Source organism: Palaemon carinicauda, chromosome 23, assembly GCF_036898095.1.
Source record: "Palaemon carinicauda isolate YSFRI2023 chromosome 23, ASM3689809v2, whole genome shotgun sequence".
Classification (NCBI taxonomy): Eukaryota; Metazoa; Arthropoda; class Malacostraca; order Decapoda; family Palaemonidae; genus Palaemon; species Palaemon carinicauda.
In genome coordinates, this window is record NC_090747.1 from 104,750,582 (window position 1) to 104,773,043 (window position 22,462).

A 22,462-nucleotide genomic window follows, 5' to 3' on the forward strand; every position below is an offset into this window, starting at 1 on the left:
TTCAAATAGGTTTGTATGGTTAGGAAAAATACAAATTATCTACGAATTTGTCATATTCTGCATTGTTTCAATTATTGTCTGCTTGTCTGGTCTTCAGCTGCTAAGTCTTAAGTTGTTGTCTCTTAAGTGGTTGTATAGAAAATTGCGGTCTATTTAGTTAGTTATTCCTGATCTGGATATGCCTTAATCTCAGCTCCATCCATCAGTTTGTTACACAAGATTTTTTGTAATTCAGTCCATCCATTGCACCCCTATACTAATTGATCTACAGTGGCTGCTGATTAAAGCAAGATTTGAATTTAAAATATGTACAATAACCCACCAAGTTATCGGAACCGTTCGTCCAAAATATCTAAGAGAATTGCTACGTATTGTGCAACCAACAAATCGTCTTGACACGAGAATAGTTACAGATGGTTTCAAACTACTAGAACCTAGATACATGTCTACTGTAGACTCTAGAGCCTTTAAATATGCTGCCCCTAGACTATACAATAGGTTCCCACGAGAGATCCAAATAATTGAAGATAGTAAGGCTTTCAATAGGAAACTGAAGACTTTCTTATTCCGCGAGCGTTTTGATAGTGATGATCAATCAATAAGTGAACAATATGCATTGTGAAATGTTAAATGCTCCCGAATGAACATTATAAAACGACTGTGGAGGTCCCGTAGAGAGGGTTCTCCTGCTGTATGGGACCAGATAAGCAGCCCTTAAAGTAAAGATGTTCGCAGATTGTACCATCCTGTACGTAGTATTCATTACTGTATATACTCGTAGTTAATTCTAACAGCTATGCCTTCTCCATCATTAGGCTCAATTCCACGCAGTATTGCAGAAGTTTTGGCCCAGCTGTAACCAGCTTGTGGAATGATTTTCATAATCAGACTGTTTAATCAGTGGATCTTCAGAAGTTCAAACCATTTGTAAATGCCTTTTTGTTTGGCAGGTTGACATGTTTTGTTTTATACAGTAGTTTATATATATGGCTTTTATCTTAATGTTGTTACTGATCTTAAAATATTTACGGTATATTATATATTAATTACTTATATATAGTTTGCTATTCCCTGATTTCCTTTTCTCTTGGACTACTCTCCTTGTTGTAGCCCTTGGGATTGTAGCATTCTATTACAACCAGGGTTGTAGCTTAGCTAGTAATAATAATAAGAGGTATTCATATATATTTCATATTTTATTAACATTTTGTTAGTTTAATTGTAAAACAATTCATCTATATTTTAGCTATAGGACATTGGAATAATGAATAAATTTTCAGAGCCTAGAAAACATTCTTGATGTTTTTTATTAGCTGTTTATGTTGTTTATATAATTTTTCTCATATGACACTCTTTATTCCAGCAGTCAGTGGAGTGCACTACTCCCAATTGTTAGCGGATTATCAATGTCTTGATCCAGTGAAGTTATGGGGACCAAAAGCATTGGTTTTAGTATTAGATAATTTGCCGATGTCCTTCGTGGTATCCAGGTAGCAACTGAAAATTAAGGATGCTGAAAGAGTTTTCCTTGGCACAAACTGCGGAGCAAAGTGCGTTTGCAAAGTAGGTATGTAACTACTTTTCTAATGCTTGGAGACCATCATATTGTATCATGAAATGTAGAATCAAGATGTAAGAAAGGAATGGATTCATATTTAATGTTATGTGGTATTTTATTTTAGTAGTTATTTCTTGCTCGACTGGAAATTAAGGAGCTAGTTATTTGCAGTCTGTCTTTATCCATGGGTATGCTGTAAAAGACTTCTATTACTACATATGTGGCATGTAATGTTATTATTAGTTGTGTAAGACGACCCCCACATTTTTAATTGGAAAATGTGGGTTTAGAAGAGATGGACCTAATTTATTAAATAACAACTAATCTGATTAAGTATAAGTAATGGCAAAGACATTTTAAAGTGCATTTGTTTCTACATCAGTATAAACCATTCGCTCTTTACTATGGATGTATTTCCAGCGTAGCTGTCATACAGCCATAAACTTTTACGCTAGGTATCAACGACACTCCGCTAGTTAGTGGGTGTTATACCAGCTACCCCACTCTAACACAGTGTATTATATCACTTTTTGTGGCTCGGTAGAGTGAAGACATCCTGTCTCGCTCTCCCGTTATCGTTAATTTACATTCGTGCCTTGCCGTAAAATCTCTTATAGGTGTATCTGGTATGCTGGGGTGTGCAACAATGCAGGTTTGTCCTGGCAATATTTGTCTGTTGAGGAGATGTATTCTCACCGTCTTTGCCATGTGAGCAGGTGACACTCCTACACGCAGGCTTCTCTTTGCAATGAGTGAAAAGTCCCAATCAATTCACTGTTCATTGCAGCACTAGACGACAGGTTTCACCACACTACCTGCCACCACTACAATGTTTCAACGCGTGCTCTTGCTTCGCATAATGTTTGTAAAACACTATGGAGGACTTCCATCCAGTGTATGAGCGAGGACGCTCAGTCCATATACTGAAAAAAGTTCGGTGAGGAAGCAATTTTTCTTGGATCATGACCTTGGGGGGGTTAATATCAGGATCTGCTCTGCGAATGAAGTAGGTGAGCTTCGCCCTCAGTTGTTTTAGGGATAAGTTTGATCCTGAGGTTTCGCCTTTGAAGAGCTGTCCTCCCTTAAAGTCTGAAGTTCTACGAAGATAGACCTTTAGACAAACTACTGGATATAGAGAGACATCTTCCTTCAGAGGGCAGATTCTCCAGAGACCCCACCTTTTTGGGGTAGCTCGTTTTTGGGGACAAAATTAGGATCAAGAAAGAGATTCAGTTCTCCCACTTCTGTGAACTGAATATGGCCCTCGTCTCTTGATAGGGCTAAGTATGTAAATAACTACTTTTCTAATGCTTTGAGACCATCATATTGTATCATGAGATGTAGAATCAAGATGTAAGAAAGGAATGGATTCATATTTAATGTTATCTGAGATTTTCTTTTAGTGTTTATTTCTTTTTGTGTTAGGTCCTTGAGGGAACAATCTTCATTGTTCAAGGTTGAAGCATATTGTGAGACTTTATCCAGAGACCATGAAATGGGCTTCGGAGTGGCTGCTGGTCTAAGTCTAGTGCATGCCTTTGGAATCTTGTTGATTTCGTTCTCCAGGTCCACCTGGAAGGCGTATAAAAGAGGTCTAGTCAAAGCTGACTTACACGTAGTTATCGTGGTGGCAGCCAAGCCTTGCTCGTGAAGGTGGATGAAGAAGGACAGGCAGAAGTCTCTTGAGATTTCTTTCAGTCTTCTTTGCTTTAACAAAAGCGACCCACTTTTTCAAAGACGATTTGTATTGTCTTCTGGTTGACTTTGACTTGTATTCTTCTAGGAAGTCTATACTGCCCTTTGAGATACCAAATCTTTTCTTTATTGCTAAGGCGAGAAAATCATGAGATGAAGGTTTTGGGTTCTCTGTGATGAAGCGAAGACAGTCGACTTCTGAACCAATTGAGATACAGCTGGGTTTGGTAGAGGGACCAGCCTCAGTTTCAGTTCCATTACCAGAGGGAACCAATTGCTCTTGGGCCACTTGGGGGCCACTACTGCTGCAGTTCCCCTGAAGGATCGCAGCTTGTTGAGGACTTTCAGCAGGAGATTCGTTGGAGGGAACAGGTAGATCCGGGTCCATCTGTTCCATTCGATGGACATGGCGGCCGTCGCTTCTACCAGAGGGTCCTCGTATGGGGCTACATATCGAGGTAGTTTCTTGTTGTCGCTTGTCGCGAAGAGGTCGATCTGCAGTTCTGGGACTTTTTCCAAGATGAAGGAGAATGAGTGTGCATCTAGGGACCATTCTGACTCTATCGGCTTTAGCCTGGATAGATTGTCCGCCGTCGCATTGCGGAACCCTTGTAGATGAACTGCCGATAAGTGCCATCTCTTCTTTTTCGCTAAACGAAAGATGGCTAACATCACACGGTTGATGTGGGGCGATCTCGAGCCTTGTCGATTCAGACATCTCGCGATCACTTCGCTGTCCAAGACCAGACTGATGTGGGCTGATCTGTGAGGGGCCTCCAAAATATTAATGTGAAAGGTATTGAACAGGGATGACCAGGTCCCTTGGGCTTTCCTTTGATTGGAGTGACCTCCCCATCCTTCCGTCGAGGCATCCGTGTGGATGGTCACCGATGGGGGAGGTGGTTGTAAGGGAACGGTCCTCGTTAGGCTCTTGACCTTCAACCACGGCTTGAGAAATTATCGTTGTAAGGTTGGTACCGGTCTTTGTAGATCTCTTTGAGCGTTTGATGCGTATCTTTTCCAGACTCCTGACGCATCTTTCAGCTGTGCTCTTAGCACTGGGTCTGTTACTGCTGCAAACTGGAGAGAGCCCAGTACTCTTTCCTGTTGGCGTCTTGAGATCCTGTCGGATTTCAGTAGTCTCTTGACAGAACCCGCGATCTGTCTCCTCTTCTTTGGAGGAATGGAAAGGCGGTGTGACTTCAAGTTCCAATGGATTCCCAGCCATTGAAACTCCTGAGCTGGAAAGAGGCGAGACTTCTTGGAGTTTATCTTGAATCCCAGATGTTCCAGGCCCTGGATCACTTTCTTGGATGCTTGCAGACAAGCAGTCTTGGATGCTGCACACACCAGCCAGTCGTCCAGGTACGCTGCCACCTGAATGACTTCTAGGCGTAGTTGTTGTACGACTGCGTCCGCAAGTTTTGTGAAGATCCTTGGGGCTATGTTTAGTCCGAAGGGCATGGCTCTGAAGACATACTTTGTCCTCTGTAGCTTGAATCCTAGGTAGGAGGAGAGGGGGCGGCTGACTGGAAGGTGCCAGTAAGCATCTGCCAGGTCTATTGAGACTGTGTACGCCCCTTTCGGCAACAGGGTCCTGATGTGTTGAAGGGTTAACATCTTGAGCTTGTTCTCGATGAATTTGTTGAGTGGCGACAAGTCCAGAATTACTCTGAGTTTGTCTGAGTCCTTCATAGGAACACAAAACAGCTTCCCTGGAATTTTATGGACTTTGCTTTCCTTATAACCTTTTTGTTCAAGAGTTCTAAGGTATGTTCTTCCAGTAAGGCGGTGGAGTGTTGGAAGAATTGAGGAAATGAAGGTGGAGACCTGTTCCATTTCCATCCTAGTCCATTCTTGATTAGGCTGTGGGCCCAGGGATCGAAGGTCCAACAATCCCGAAAGTGTTGGAGTCTCCCTCCTACCTGTAGCATCTCATTGCTTAGGCATTTTGGAGGGCTTGCCACGCTGACTGCGTCCTCCCCTGCCTCGTGAGGGGTGTCTTGAGGAGTCCTATCGTGAACCTCTTCCTTTCGGACGAAAGGTAGTAGCGTGCTTCTCAAACCCAGGGTTGAAAGCTGGTGACTGGGCAACCAGCTATTGAGGCACCACTTGGAAGGTGGTCTGTGGCTGAGCGACCACTTGGGGCATCGTGGTCATGGTGACCGTGGGATGTTGCTGAGTGGGCCGAGAAGGTAGTCTTGGCTTCTGTGTGTTCTGTTTGGGTTGGGGCCCAGCATCCAGGGAAGACTTCCTCTTTGAGGAGATGCCCCACTTTTGGAGAAGGTTCCTATTCTCTGTGGCGGCTTTCTCAACTACTGTACCTCTTGGACCGCTTCCAGATACTGGAAGAAATTAGCTTCCTGGGTTCGTGTTTCACCGTTGCAGCAGCAAACACGAACTCCCTACAGGCTCTCCTGGCCTTCATGAAGGCCTACAGGTCCTTAACGAGGGTGGCCATGTGCATCTTAGCCAGGACCGTGAGCATATCTGGGGTGCTGTTGTGGCCTGCACACATCTCTATGCAGTTCTGGAGGGACAAAGAAGCAGCTAGCCTCTCTTTTGTCTCTTGCTCCCTTTGCAAGAGAAAGTCTGACAGCTTAGGGAGGTTCTCGCTGAACTGCTGTCCCACGATATCTGTATCCAGTTTTCCTACTGAGAAGGTTAGATGGACCTCCTTCCATTCCTTCTCATCCATGGGCAGGGCTAAAGACAGAGGCCTACACTCCTCTAGTGTAAGGCATGGTTTGCTTGCCTCAACCGCCTTGGCAACGGTCTGAAAAGCCTTCGACGTAAAGGGGAAGGCTCTCGAAGAAGGAGCAAGAAAGGTAGGGTTTCTTGCTCAGTGCAGAAACTCGCGAGTTAGTATAGCCTGCTTTCTTCAGGCTACTCGTCAAGAGAGCCTGTGCTTTGTCGTGGTCGAATACCATGACCTCCTTCGGTTCCGTCTCCTCTTTTGATGCTGGTTCATGCTTCAGTCGGATGAAGCAATTCGGCTAGGCATGAAAGTTCGGCCAGAACTGAATGTCGTCCAGGGGGACGGCTCCCAACTTCTCCGAGATGTAGAGCTTGCCTTTGGTAATAGGCATGAACTCTGCAAACCTCCAGGGATTAGTCTCGGAGCAGGATGATAGGTCTTGAACTCTGGGTCGCTTGTAAGACCCTCGGGAGGCTGCGGTCCCAGTGGGTTTGCAGAGCTCTCGTGTTATCTTAGCTTCCCTTTCTACGCTCACCTTGCGTAGATTCTCCATTAGGGCGATAATATGGGCCAAAACTGCCTGACCTATGGTGTCCAATGGAGGGGTAGGAGCCGAAGACGTAGATGGTGTCGGCTCTGCTGCCGGCACAGGCGGAAGGGGCTCCTCCGTTTCTGACGAATCGACGTCTTCATCTCCTTCGGGAGGTAGAGTAGACTCTTCCTCAGGATCCTCCCGAAGGAGATTCTTCTCTTTGTCCGCGGACACTTCAGACATTCTTTCCTCCTGGTGGATGTCCATGCCTTGCATCTCTTCACTGACTTCAGCCTCGACTGCGATCTGGACGCAGGGAGGCCCGGGTCGTGTCTGGGGCACGACGGCATCAGATGTAGCTTTGGGGAACCGCAAGCTACGCATCCTGTCGTTGGGAAGGTACGGTCCCGGAGAGTTCTTCTGGAACCCTCGTACCCATTTGCGAAGCTTCTCGCGTGCCGCATCCCTTGACTCCGCTGACTTGGGGTCGCCGAAACCCTCAGCCACCAAGACCGAGCAGACGTTGCAGTTCTTGGGGTCCCAGTACCGCAAGGTTTCGGTAATAACAACGCAGGCGGCATGAGACCTGCACATAGTGTGACCACAAAAGTTCCTACTTTTGTGGTTACAGTTCATTTCCTCACACTTCACTTTCTGCTCCTCCTGTAAAGAAAAAAAATTGATATGAGTATGCAGTAATTTATCACACTTGATGAATAAATGTCGTGCATTAAATGTTTTGGTATCTTAACCATTATAGCTTAGGATAGTAAGCTAGAAAGGAAATAGGAAAGACACATACTTGTGTTTTGTGTCCAGCCAATTGCTGTAACCTCCCCCAATATTAATATTAGAATTTCCTTACTAAAGGAAAATCAAAGGAGAAGGGTTATAACCTCTAGCATTAGAATTAGTGTATACTAGCACTGACCCTTTCATAAAGTATTAGTATTGTGGGGTAAATTATGATCTGATGACTTTCATCAGTGTATTGAAGGAATACTTCGCTTCAATATAAGATTGGTCTCAACAATAGACTGTGAAAGGATACACAGGGTATGTTGGAAAATATAAACTACTGTATAATATATACTGAAGTTTTCTGCCTGCAGTATGTACTATACTGCAGAAATACTGGCTTCTGTATAAGCATATACTGTAGTTCAGCTGGCATGTTGCCGGCTAGGCTATACCTGGCAGGTTAGTACCTGACGGCACTAGCTGACAGAGAGAGAGAAAGCATGGAGCGAAGGGCTGCCTTATTAATGTAGTTTAATACAATAAATAAGGGTGCAGGTATTATTATTCCTACTGCCTTCCTCCAGAATGAGGGTTCAAATGGAAGGGGGGAATGAATCATTCTAGCTTCCATCCAGCCACAAGATCTGCTGCCGGCTACTGCCAGTTTCAGGGATGTGGATGGCAGTCCAAGGGAGGACTGAAGAACACTCAAAGGGTCTCCCACCGGCAGCCGTCATGGCCAGCACAACCTTTCCTGGAGCCTTGCGTCCGTAGGGGTAAGCCGGAGCGGCTATCAAGCCGCCTATGTAGGAGCCCGGCAGGCGCCACGTTCTACCCGGCAAATGGGGAGATTGTAGGACACTAGCCAAAGACATGCGATGGCTAGGCTATCGCTAAAGGACAGAGAGGGGCAGGGAAAGGGTCTTGTATGTTGTGTTGGGAGAAGGCTGCAGGATTGCCGGCCGTTTCCACACAATTAGAAACCTTATTTCAATATCGGCGCCGTCCTGGGTGGCAGAAAAATATCGGTTCTTCAGCCCAGGGTCTGCCGAAACAAGACTTGTCTTCTAGACCACAAGGGAGAAGGTGGCGGCATCGTACTACCACTTCGGATGCGGGCTAGGGAAGCTAGCTTCCTATGTCTACAACTGTAAGCCGGCAGGGGAGTGACTACTCACCTGGCAGCCAAGTTGTCGGCATAAAGACTGAACACTCTTGAGTTACTGTTGTAAAACCAAGCCGGGATACTCGCCGGCAAGGGGGAAGACAGAAAAACACTAGCCTAGTCAAGCCGGAGTGTACTTAGAGGGAAGGAAGGGTTTACCCTTAAATCTCCGAGGGAGACGAGTATCGAATTATATAATTAATTCTAGGAGATATACTATCTCCTGTTGAATTGGTAAAACGTTACGTGAAGGTAAACGGGGATAATGTATGAAATTATACTAAAGCGCGTAGGGTAGGTTAGCCTAGTGCAGGGCGAGATCTCGGCTTCGCTATATCACCGAGAGACTAACGTATACGATCGATACATTTAAGGAAGAGGAGAATACGTGCATGATCTTATCTTCACTAGTATCTATCTATCTATCTATATACCAAGGCACTTCCCCTAATTTTGGGGGGTAGCCGACACCAACAATGAAACAAAACAAAAAGGGGACCTCTACTCTCTATGTTCCTTCAGCCTAATCAGGGACTCAACCGAGTTCAGCTGGTACTGCTAGGGTGCCACAGCCCAACCTCCCACATTTCCACATTTTCACTAGTATAATTTTCCCTAAATAGCTATAATTCATTAAAGCTAAATACCAGGAATGTCGTTCTGCTAACTAAATAAAGCATGCATGACGAATGACAGCGTCCAAAATGGTGCCTCCGGTTACTGGCTATGCTCCTATAAACACATTATAAAATTATGCTAATTTCACTGTGAGACGGGAGCTAAAAATTATACACAGAGAAGATTAAATACTCAACTTTCCAGAGGCAGAAGATGCTGGAGAATGCATGTTAAATCCTCAAAAATAGCTGACTAGAACACTAGATAAGCAGGGAGATACACTGTGCGAAAGCGCTACTGAATAAGGAATGAGCCGCCATTTTGGGCCCTGTAATAGTAGGGGAGGAAGGGTAACCTTGATAATGGCTCCCCTTCAATTTTGCCACTCTTCCCCCTCAGAGCAAAAATGCTATTCAGGGTGAAGATTGCCATGTGTCGTATCAAGATATACGTCCTCTGATGTTATGCGATATCCTTAAGAAAAATTTTAAGGATACTTGTGCCAGGAGTTAGAATTCTGGAGACCTATAGTCAATTCTCTGGGAGTATCACTGTAGCCAAATATCCCTTAGAAAGCTGTCTATAGGAAGCTTCCATCAGGACGACATGGCTTAAGCCCAAAAATGATCCTAGCCGCCAATGGTTTGCTCCCAACAACAGTTGAAGAGAAAATGGATTCAAGTAGAATTTGAGGGGCTAAGGGATACACAGAATTCTAGGGGAAATAGAATTAAGAAAAGCTTAGTGAAACTTAGCACAATAAATGCTGGATCAAAAGTAGGAACAAATAAAGAGGTGATGGAGATAGTATCCCCCCAAAAAAAAGTTTTTACAATTGTTTCTTGTAATGGCAAAATAAAGTATAAAGCAGCAGGCTCAGAAATATTTGGTAGTGATTCAAATAAGCAGGATGCATGAAGATTAAATGGCAAGTGTGATAAAGGTGTGACGAATGAATGAAACTGGAAATTATTGATGGAAAGGTGATCCATGTGTTCTCATTATACAGTACTTGCCACATTTTGAAGACCAGAAGTGGAAAAGCTGGATTTTTGGTAGTTTGTCTGACGGAGTGACAGAAGGGCCCCATCCTAAACCAATGCTGACAGGAGATAACTTGACTGACCTTCAGGAAATTGGCATAGTTGATTTTGAGTATGTGATGAGATGTGGCTCGGTAGGGATAATCAAGACGGGGAATTATTCCTGGAATTTTGTCTTAAAACCCACTATCAAAGTTGGTAAAGAGGTTCAGAAAAAATGATGCTACCAAGGATAGATGACATGAAAACCATGGATTTCATAAAGATCAAAATTACAGATATTGAGATATATAATAATGTAAATGGTTTTTACAGTGTTGAAAGCTTAATGCCTCATGGTTCTGTGAATTGGTTTAAACAGTGGCAGAAAGAAATTGTGTTAAATATTAAAACAAGCAGAGAAATATAGACAAAGTAGCTCGAAGGAAAGTTTTTTAGCTGTCAAGGTGTTAGAAAGTGTACTATGATTAGAAATAGCCAAAAGAAGGCTTACAAGGGGTAGCAGTACTTTTGATGAGACAAAATCTATATTACTAGGTTGAAGATGAGCAAAAAGTCTTCAAGCTATAGCAGAAAACTGACAGGAAAGAGGATGTAGGAGGAGGAAAGCTAAAAGACAGGTAGTAAGGATAAAAAGTAGATTTAGAAGGAATGGAAACCGAACCAACAAGTTAAGAAAAAGAAAAGTCCTGGATACTGTTACAAGATATGTCGAAGGATTGGTAAGAAAAGATATTAGTGAGACAGCTTTTGTAAATATGAACCTAGAGAAGTTGTAGTTAAAAAGAAAGATTTGGCGATGATTTGGAAATTATTTGGTAAAGTGTCTTAATAGAATTGAAGTGAACCATAGGATGTGAGGTTGGCCTGGTAGAGGTGACAGTAGAGAAAATATCTGAATAGATTATAAGATTTCTTGGGAAAGTGACATGGGTAAATATCTAAGAACCAGAATGAAAAAAATATTTGCTAGCATCAACAGGAAAGGCGGTTATCAATGAGAAAATCTAGGTAAAAGTAAGGTGTGCACGGTGTGAAAATTTTGTAAGAGTTGCTTGAACACGCTACATAAGTGTTTGATATAGTGTGTGGAGGAAAGGCTGAAGAAGGTGAGTTATAATAGTCAATTAAGCCCAATGCCAAAGAATTAAAAAAACGGAAGTGATTTTTGGTGAAGAAACCATAAGGGAAAAGTGGCATGCAGAGAGGAAGAGACCAACATTAGTGTCTAAGGATCAGTGTTAAGATTCTTTCCCATTTATCATAGCAATGGTGGAGGCTACAAGGGAATTGATAAAACAATTGCAATAATGTTGATATTTTTTCAACTGTATGCCTTTTTTCTATATATTGGGTGAGTAAATTGTGTTAACCTAACAAATCTCAGCAATTATTTTGTTCTGAGTTTTGTATTCCTTAGTTTTTTATCATCCTGGTTGCAACTTGCCACAGTTGACTAACCACCAAAATCATGAATCATTGTGTGGGTCTACATTTCCCTAATGGCTTTTTCAGTAAAATTTAACATTTTCTTGTTGCAAGGGCAGGTTTAACTACCGATCCACAGAGGCTTTATTATAATGATTTATAATATTGTACAGTAATTTACAGTGAAAATTTGTGTTCATGTTTGAGGCTATTAGTCAACAGTTCACAATTGGGTTAGTACTGTCATTGACCACTGTCTCAAATATTTTATGCATCCAGGTGAAGCAACTTTGTCAATAGTTTAAAATGGGAGGATTTAGTTAAATCTATAACATAGCAATTCTTTGTTTGTTAATAGATGTGCAAGTTTGAAGAATGGTAATCTATAAGCTAGTTTTTTTTCTTAGCTATAACAATACAGTACTGAGGTGCTTGTAACAGTTTTACATAAACCACTTTGTTTTATTTGTCTTTAATTCCATAACTAATCAGTTTTTTCCTTTTTCAGGTTATTGCCATTTGTGGGAAATAGTCACAAATTGAACTTCAGATTTTGGACTGTCATTTTGTTCAAAAGGCCCCGTCCGAAGAAAACCTCCAGGTAATTGGCAGAACTACTACTACTACAGAATATCTTTTTATGCAACTTTTACAGTTAAGTGTGATGTTGTGTATGGTTGGATGTATTGTAGATAATTTAGTGAATTTGACACCAGAATGATTCATTATCATTTAAATAGCAAAGTACCAGTTGTATGTACAGATGCTGGCATATTGAGTAAATTTCCTCAAGCTACAGTACTTTAATTAGATATCATTTGGATAATCGAGTGTGTGCATGTTAATCAATTGGATAGTTAAATGAAAAGTGTTTGAGTTAATGGGTCAAGTAATTTCAATAGTCAAGAAGAAAGTGTGCATTTTTGGGGAAGGTCATCTCTGGTAATTCCTCCTTTGATAATGCGAAAGAAATAAGTTCTTATACCAGAGGTTCAAATGCATATTGGTGGTTGTACTTTGGTTAGGTCTCCTCACAACACTACAGATCGGAAAGTGAGTAAGTTGTTCTCTCACTTACTCTCTACGATTGAGCTTTTGCATTCTTCTTGTTGAGTATTGTTCTCCTGTCTGGTGTTCAGCTGCTGATTCTCATCTTAATTTGTTGGACAGAAACTTAGGGTCTATTAAATTTCTTATTCCTGACCTAGATATTAATCTCTGGCACTGTCGTTCAATTAGTTCATTATGCATGTTGCATAAGATTTTTCATAACTCTGACCATCCTTTACATTCAGATCTCCCTGGACAATTCTATCCTGTTCGTAATACTAGGCAGGCAGTTAATTCTAATAGCCAGGCCTTCTCCATTATGAGGCTCAATACAACACAGTATTCTAAAAGTTTTATTCCAGCTGTTACCAAGTTGTGGAATGATCTTCCTAATCGGGTAGTTGAATCAGTAGAACTTCAAAAGTTCAAAGTTGGAGCAATTTTTTATGTTGACCAGGCTGACATGAGTTTTTATTGTTTATATATGACATATCTGTTTTTGACGTTAATAGTTTATATAGGACATATCTGTTTTGACACTGTTACTGTTTTTAGAATGATGTATTGTTAATCTGTTCTCATCATTTATTTATTTCCTGTCCTCACTGGACTATTTTTCCCTGTTGGAGCCCTTGGGCTTATAGCATCTTGCTTTTCCAACTAGGGTTGTAGCTTGGCTAGTAATGATAATAATAATAATTTAGTATTTAACGGTCTTGACATTGTTTTTTCTTAATTCAGTCATTTGAGTGACTATCCATTAACTGTGAGTTACGAGTGAGTGCTTATGTCCAGTAAATCTTGGCGTTTAGGTTTTTGCCCAGGACGGGATAGCGACTATTGTGGCAGTCTTGTGAGCCTGGCGTACGAAGACATACACTCTGTTCCCTTCTTGCCTTGACAAGAGATCAAGAGAATCAACATGTAACTACTCTGGGGAGTGGACCCCATTCCAGTGGGACGAGTTTTTTCCTCGTCACATGAAACTTATTAAATGGTTATTAGTCTGTTCTTTAAACTTTATAAATAGAGGTAGGTAATTCAACACTAAAGACCTTATCCAAGATAGTTTTCAATTGAATGAAAAGCAGATCTTGCAGTTTACAAGTGAAGTTTCCTTATTTAAAGTAACCTTTTGCCCTTCTAGGATTTCTAGTTCTCAAAAGCTTCACCTTCTGGGCTATATGTACTGTGTTGCACTGCATTGAGAGGTACCAAGATACTAAGGTTAATGGAATTGACAGCTTTAATTTTACATTCTACTGTTGTTTATATTTTTAAAAAATTCTGTTTCTTACTAGGAATATAGTTTGTTGATTAGTAAGGGAGTTGCTCCCTTTCACATACAGTACTATCATGAATGGAATATATCCTCGGGTAGAATAGCAAAATTTCTTGCAATTCTATCCCATGATTCCTGCATCCAATATTTCAGGAAAACTTGTTACAGGGCATGAACTTATTTCAGGGGTGGGGTGCCTCTCCAGCAATATTGTATAGGATTTCTTTTGCATTTAAGAGTTCTGTTTCAGTGATTGTTCTCATTAGTTGCATTATTTTTGTTTGTTGATACTTTGTATGTGTATTCTACTTGGGATCTTATTTTATTCATACTATAGTACATGAAATTACTGTAATACACATTGTATCTCACATGTTAGGTGAAATAGTAAATTGAAGAAATGGTTGGTTTGCTCCTCTTTTAAGGATTGAATGATTTTATGTCTGGTCTTTTATTTTAAATTAAAAAATCATATGGTTGGATTCTTTTCTTTTAAACTTTTTGTTATTGCCATTCTTGTTAAGCAGAATTCTGTTGTTTTTTTAGCCTAGATGTAATTTTCTACCCATTTGTGTCGTGTTGGGTGGCAAATAATTTGATTACCATTGCTTTTGATTTTAAAACTAGACTTTGTATAATTTGTTGCTGTAGTCAGGATAGTTCATTTTGTCACACCTTGGTTTACAGGACTTGGCAGGCAATTAAGCATCGTAACCTTTTTCATTTGAAAGCAGCCAGATTTTCTTCTAATATGTTGAAGAATGAACTAAGGGTACAGGATGCTAATTTCATGTACGCAGGTTAAGCTGTGTTTCTTTTCTTATTTGATTGTTGGCATTAGTAAATGGTTATTAGTCTGTTCTTTCAACTTTATTTTGCATTTTGGTACAGTTTATGACATGGAAGGGGACTTGAAGAGCAATGTTTGTGGTACAGTTAACATGGAAGGGGACTTGAAGAGCAATATTTATACCTTTTACCTTAGTGGTTGTGCTGTTTGATCAAACTCTATTGGAAATTATTAAGCTCTATTACACACAAACTTTATTAGCTTGAAAAGGAAGAGTTAAATGAATGAAAATTGAATATTTAATGACCCAGTATATTTAGTTTTACTTTGAATAAGTACTGATCATCTTGGACGTTATATGCAAGCTGAATAAGCGCTGATCATCTTGGGCATTGTATGTAAGCTTATATAAGCCTAATAATTTACACGAGTGTCTTGGTGAATGATCTTACTCCAAAACTACTTTAAATTCCATAATTTTAATTTACTTTTAAAGTAAGACAATTTTAGCTCAAGAATGAAGACCTTACTTATTCAATAGTTTTTCAATGGAATGAGCAAGTTTTGTTTACTTGGCAAACTACAAGTCTCAAGAGGGGCTTTTCTTTAACTTCACCATCTGGGCTACATGTACTGGTACCCAGATGCACAGGTTAATTGAATTGCTGGTTTTGTGAATAGTAGCGATATATAGCATTGTTTCATCCTTTTTCTTTTTTGTCCAAGATATCTTAATTTTTTGCCAATGAATAAAGTTGAAGTATTGCATATTAAATATTTACTAATTAGGCTCTCCTAACTTATATTTTTCTTTACGTACATAGTATAATTTTATGAAAACTTGTGTAGCAATGTTGTTGATCATTTATTTATGGAGTAAAATGAAAGCCTTTTCTCATGGTAAAAATTTATTGTAAGATCCTTGGTGATTTTATAACAGGTTTGAAATTTACCAAATTATATTTTGCAGGACCAAATAGAGAACCATATATCCTGGTGGACACCTTGCCAGAAGAGCAGGCTATATCACGAACCAAAAATCACCTAAGTCTGTCTCAACTATAAGAGAAGTGCTGAACTGCATTATCACTAGCAGAGCCCAATGAGATGTGGAGATGGAGATGACCACTCTTGTACCGTGCAGAGAAGAGACTAGACGAGCAGAGATGTTGAAGGGCAGAGAAGAGACTAGACGAGCAGAGACGTTGCAGGGCAGAGAAGAGACTAGACGAGCAGAGACGTTGCAGGGCAGAGAAGAGACTAGACGAGGAGAGACGTTGAAGGGCAGAGAAGAGACTAGACGAGCAGACGTTGAAGGGCAGAGAAGAGACTAGACGAGCAGAGACGTTGAAGGGCAGAGAAGAGACTAGAAGAGCAGAAACGTTGAAGGGCAGAGAAGAGACGAGCAGAGACGTTGAAGGGCAGAGAAGTGGCGAGTAGAGATGAGACGAGCAGAGAGACGTTGAAGGGCAGAGAAGTGGCGAGTAGAGATGAGACGAGCAGAGAAGCGCAAGAAATGTTTATGAAAAGCCGAGCAGAAAAGAAATGAGCTGAGACTAGGAGATATATCTATTAAAGAGTAGAGAAATGTCTATGAAGAGCAGAGATAAGCAATAGCGTTGAAGGGGAGAGAAGAGACAAGCACGAGGCGTTGAAGAGCAGAGAAGGGACGAGGAGAGATGTTTATGAAGGGACGAGCAGAGACATTAATGAAGAGCAGACTTGTACGAAGAGATGAGTAGAGATGTTAGAGGGCAGAGAAGAGATGAGCAGAGAAGTTAAATGAAGAGTAGAGAGACAAGCAGAGATGTTGAAGGGGAGAGGTTAAATGAAGAGTAGAGAAGTAGAGAGACAAGCAGAGATGTTGAAGGGGAGAGGTTAAATGAAGAGTAGAGAGACAAGTAGAGATGTTGAAGGGGAGAGAAGACCAGAGCAGACGTTGAAGTCCAGTGAAGAGTTGACCAGAGACATTGAAGAACAGGGTTGTTGATGTGCCGGGCAGAACACACATTGATGTGAAGAGAAGTATTCATATCAATGCACGACTTCATCACGCAGAGCTTTAAGTAGTCATGCAGAGAAGTACCGGACTCGTTTCTACTGAAAGAAAAAATTAATGTTAATTGAATTCTCAGTATGTAGTATTTTATATTGTACAGTTGAACATTAAATTCCAAATATACCTTGCACATTCTTTGCTTAAAATAAACCTAAACCAATACCTTGCACATTCTTTGCTTAAAATAAACCTAAACCATTAATTTATTACTAAGCAATGAGTTCATAATTTTACTGAACATTATGCTCAAAAGTTTTACTAAGCTTAATTTTATATTATAATAAGCAAGTTTGAAAAATAAATTGTTACAAAATGGGGAATAAGCAGGAACCTATAAGCATTGAGTCTCTCCAACAGGGAAAAATAGCCTTGTGAGGGAACAAAATATATGACTGTTTATGCAACAAATCATGAACTAATAAATATATACATTCAGCCTGCTCAACAAATCATGAACTAATAATATATACATTCAGCCTGCTCTGCATGAAAAATTTATTTGCTATTAAGTTCCTTCAATTAAACTGCCTGATTAGGATGATCCTTCAATTAAACTGCCTGATTAGGATGATCTGATCAATCCTGAGTTCATAGCTGTTTAAATGTTACCAGGTGGATGGTACTTCCTGGGAAGATTGCATTTAAATGATGTGAATTCACAAGAATTTTGAAAGAATCATATGCAACTTGAGTGCTAGAGATGAGAATTTTAATAAAAACGAAGTTCTTATCCTATCTCACTAAAGACTAGACAGCAAAACAAGGCTGAACAGTAAAAATCTGAATCGATTGAGCACTGAAAATGACTTTCAAGAAGCCATTTTTTGTGCAACTGAAGAAGAAATGGACCGAATGCATTTCACAAAAAATCTAGAAAGGGCTTGAGCAACCCTCTATACATGCAAGATGGAATTAATGCAGAGAATGTAACACCCTTAGGAAAACCAGATCTATCATACCCAATATTATGGTGCCCATCAATAACTGTAATCGTATGATTCACACAGTTAAAGAACAGCACTAAATATCAATACAAAACATACAAACTTCTTGACTACAATAAAATGATTTCTATACAACATTGGCCACTTTAAGAACGGCATCACATGCTCCAAGAAATTTGCAAAAACCGAATTATAAATACTGGAAGGAAATAATGGCTTTTAAACCTTTAGCCTCAGGAAAATGGGGTGAGAATGTTTCTCATTACTTTGCTTACTGTCAAACAAATAAGTGTAAAGGGTTACCTTTTCCTTTGGCCAACGATTGGCAGCAATTAGTTCAGTAAAGTGGGAGCTGTTATGTCTACCAAAGAGTGGAGATTCAAGGATAGCCCAACACCTACGTTACTGAGACAACAGACGGGTTTCTTTTATTGTTAAATAAAATTCCTTTTCACTTGAAGCATAAACACTGAGCAACAGCTCTTAATCCAATTCAAATGTGACCTGTTACCCTTCCAAAGATGATACGCCTCATGCTTTTCCAAATAAGCTCATCTATAATTGTAATTGTACTAGGGGTTTTTTTCACCTAGTACTTCAGCTAACAAGAAGGAATACGCCTGTCGGTTATGTTGACTAGATTCCCAATCAAAAGAACAATTGATTCAGCACTATAATACAATTGTGAGAAATTGTAGTTAAGATGATCACTCAAAATGCCATTTCAGTCTGCTTGATATTTTAAATAAATCTTACGAGATTATATAACATATCATGGCCAGGCTGCTCAATCCGCATTACTAATGAATTTTGGCATTAACAGATGTCCCAACTGAAGAACCAATCTTACTTGTTATAGCAGGAGTGTCAGTGTAAACTAGGTCCCAGCAGTTACCAGACCTGAGAGTAGTTTCACTTATGATTTACTCACAGCCTGATTCCGAGGCAAAGGCTAAAGCTCTCAAGTCACGATGATCAATAGGAGAAACAGAATTTAACCACTCCCAATGGTGAAAGTTGAAATCACCAGCACAAACTCCTTTCTATCATCATCTTGTATCTGAGCTTTAAATGGTAAGAAGAAAATCAAAGATAGAATCACTTAAGTCTGGATTCCAGTAGAGCAAATAAAAATAGATATTATGCATGGCATAGAATTTTATTACCTGAACTTCACAACATCCACATACATAGCAGGACTTGTGAAAAGCCAGAAACTCAGTCTCAATATACTCCCCTTGCCCTAGAAATGGCATTACATTTCAAAATATTGGTTTCTTAAATCCAGCAATAAGGAGCTCAGATGATTGCCTCATTTGAGAAAACGTTTCTGAACTTGAAAGAATATACTGTCTGCAGGCAACTGTAAGGTCTCTTAATATTGGCATGAAGTCCACGTATGTTGCACAACAGGAGAGGATACTGGCAAAATGAAGGACTTATTGGTCTTGGCTTTTGCTCAATGTCTCTAGACAGGATAAGAATGAAAAGCAAACTTACCAATAATGATAAAAACATGTAGCAAAATATAGTGACTGACAACTCGGAGAAAAAATTAGTCTACATAGCAAAACCGACATACCATTCACGGCTAAGTACCCTGCAGGATAGCCAATTCAACTGAAGGGAAGTCAGTAAAGATTGTTTTGAAAATGAATACTTTTGAGGAAGATAAAGCTATCGATAAACAAACGGCAAACCTCTTGATAAACTATCATGCATCCATGACCATCTATTAAACCTGCCCTTAACACCATTTCAAAAAAACAAGAAGAGAAATAAGATTGAATTAAGGAAGAGAACTCTAATCCAAGACTGTGGAAGGCCATGGTACAGTGGCTATGGCCCTGCAAGACTTTAGAGAACAACGGTTTAATTTGGAATTTCTTCTCCTAGAAGAGCTGCTTACCAATAGCTAAGTGTGTGTCTTCTACCGTTGCAAATAAATTAGCCACTGAACAATTACAGTGCAGTAGTTAACACCTTAGGTGAAGAATTGTTTTGTAATCTCAGTGTTGTCAGGTGTATGAACAAACATGAAATGTATACAGAATAAGCCACTATTTGGTGATGTGTAGGCAAAAGAGAAATGAGTTGTAACCAAAGAGAGGTGGGCATGCTGCACAGACTAAATGAATCAATTTAAATCAATAGCACCAATTTTGTTAAAGACATTTTCCTTGTCCTCAGGACAATATTTATTAAATTTAAAGGACCTTTAAAGGAAGAGTACATAATGTTACTCTAAAAATTAATGTAAGCTTTCCTTTGCATAAGTAGGTTTTGTGAATGGCAAATAATTAGAAATTTACTGAAACGGGAGTACTGTAGTTGTCCAGTGAACCTTACCTCACAAGATTCTGTAGACATGTCTGACTTTCCTTCAATGCTTACTTCACTAAAATTTTGGCCCTCTTTTCCTTGGTTAATTTCCTTTCATCAAGTTAGCTTTCCTCACACTAACTTTTCCTTCACAATGCAACAGGGACATTTTTCTCCAGGTGACTTTGGGTGCCGAATTGCATAACAGGCTCCACTGCCAAGCCATATGGTCTAAATTCATAAATCAAATCTGAAAGATATAATTTCATGTTACTTTAAACTAATTGACATATGATAATACTCTTTAGACATTCTGTATGGTTGAATGTTTTTAGTATCTAGAATCTAACTTTATTTACAAAGAGACAGTTACGTGTACATTAAAGGGGAAAATATTGGAACTTTTACAAGCTAAAATAACTGTCCACAAAAAATCAAAAAGCCGCCATTCAATTGCCAAAAAAATTCTTCCTCAGATTATCAATCCAACATTTCAGACAAAACATAAAACTTGAAAATAAAACCTTCAAAATCTTAATCATCACCATTATTATTTATTACTTGCCAAGCAAGAACTATATTTGGAAGCAGGATACTATTTAAAAATACAATATTTAAAGAATCAGTAACAAAATAACGTCATATAAACTATGAAGTGAGACTCTTATGAACCTGTTCAACAGAAAGGCGTTTGCAACAAGTTTGAACTTCGAAGTTCCACCAATTCTACAGCCAAATCAGGAAGCTCATTCCCGAATTGGGTCAAGCTGGAATAAAACTTCTTGAATACGGTGTATTATTATTATTATTACTTGACAAGCTGCAACCCTAGTTGGAAAAGCAGGATGCTATAAGCACAAGGTCTCCAACATGGAAAAATACCCCAGTGAGGAACGGAAATAATAAAATAAACAATGAGAAATAATGAAAAGTTAAAATAAAATGTTAAAAGCAGTAATAAACAGATATCTTGACCATAAACTATAAAAAGACTTATGTTAGCCTGTTCAACAATAAAAACTTGGGATGCAAGTTTGAACTTTGAAGTTCTACCGATTCAACTACCTGATTAGGAAGATCATTCCACAACTTAGTCACAACTGGAATAAAACTTCTAGAACACAGTGTAATATCGAGCCTCATGGTGAAGGCCTGACTATTAGAATTAACTGCATGCCAAGTATTACAAACAGGACTAAATTGTCCGGGAAGATCCAAATCTAAAGGATGATCAGATTTATGAAAAATTTTAAGCAACATGCACAACGAACTAATTGAACGACTGTGCCAGAGTTTAATATTTAGATCAGAGATAAGAAATTTAATAGACTAAGTTCCTGTCCAACAAATTAAGATGAGAATCAGCAGCTGAAGACCAGACAGGGAACAATACTCGAAACAAGGTAGAATGAAAGAACTAAAACACTACTTCAGAATATATTGATCACCAAAAATCTTGCAAGACTTTCTCAATTAGCCAATTTTTTTTTGCAATTGAAGAGACAGACCTAAAATGTTTCTCAAAAATAAATTTGCTGTAGAGAATCGCACCGAAAATTTTAAAAGTCATACAGAATTAAAGAAACCTTATTAATGCCGAGATCTGGACGTTGAGGAGCTACTGCCCTTGACCTACTTACAATCATTTGAGTTTTGTTAGGATTCAACTTCATGCCCCATAATTTGCACCATGAACTAATTTTAACTAGATCCCTGTTAAGGGATCCAGCAACCCTAGATCTACTTTCAGGAGATGGAACTGATGCAAGGGTTTAGCATCCTCTGCATATGTAACAAGCTTGTTTTCTAGGCCAAACCACATGTCATATGTATATAGCATGAAAAGTAATGGGCCAAGAACACTTTCGCTTACGGTTCTTTCCCTTTGCCTACACAGACACCGAATAGTCTGGCCTATTCTTTACAGATTCTCCTCTGTCCTCATACACCTGACAACACTGAGATTACTAAACAATTCTTCTTCACCCAAGGGGTTAACTACGGCAATGTAATTGTTCAGTGGCTACTTTCCTCTTGGTAAGGGTAGAAGAGACTCTTTAGCTATGGTAAGCAGCTCTTCTAGGAGAAGGACACTCCAAAATCAAACCATTGTTCTCTAGTCTTTGGTAGTGCTATAGCCTCTGTACCATGGCCTTCCACTGTCTTGGGTTAGAGTCCTCTTGCTTGAGGGTACACTCAGGCACACTATTGTATCTAGTTTCTCTTTCTCTTGTTTTGTTGAAGTTTTTATTGTTTATATAGGAAATATTTATTTAAATGTTGTTACTATTCTTAAAATATTTTATTTTTCCTTGTTTCCTTTGCTCACTGAGCTATTTTCCCTGTTGGGGCCCCTGGGCTTATAGCATCCTGCTTTTCCAACTAGGGTTGTAGCTTAGCATTTAATAATAATAATAATAACACCATTTATCTCAGTCCTATACTCACTATGAAGCCCATCAACAACAACTCTGTGATCTATTAAGCATTCAATAATAATACTAAAGAAATGACCCACCCACTCCCAACTGTTTGAG

The 22,462-nt window shown here is 39.6% G+C and overlaps 1 protein-coding gene and 2 long non-coding RNA genes across 5 annotated transcripts in view; 1 reads left to right on the forward strand and 2 right to left on the reverse strand.

The window, feature by feature from the left end:
• LOC137617719 (paxillin-like) overlaps positions 1–22,462 on the reverse strand; it is a 204,877-nt gene that overhangs the window by 60,267 nt on the left and 122,148 nt on the right. The window lies entirely within an intron of this gene.
• Positions 1,370–16,574, forward strand: LOC137617049 (uncharacterized). Its single transcript, XR_011039562.1, has 4 exons — positions 1,370–1,567; positions 11,987–12,132; positions 15,571–16,423; positions 16,478–16,574. It is a non-coding gene; the product is annotated as an uncharacterized lncRNA (long non-coding RNA).
• The window catches only part of LOC137617047 (uncharacterized), a 34,194-nt gene continuing 28,299 nt past the window's right edge, over positions 16,568–22,462 (reverse strand). For 2 of the 3 annotated variants that reach the window (XR_011039559.1, XR_011039560.1), the window contains exons 6-7: positions 19,953–20,175; positions 16,568–16,700 (exon numbers count right to left, since the gene is read on the reverse strand). This is a non-coding gene — a long non-coding RNA (uncharacterized lncRNA). The remainder of the gene's footprint in view (positions 16,701–19,952; positions 20,176–22,462) is intronic. The other variant, XR_011039561.1, reaches the window with a different exon arrangement.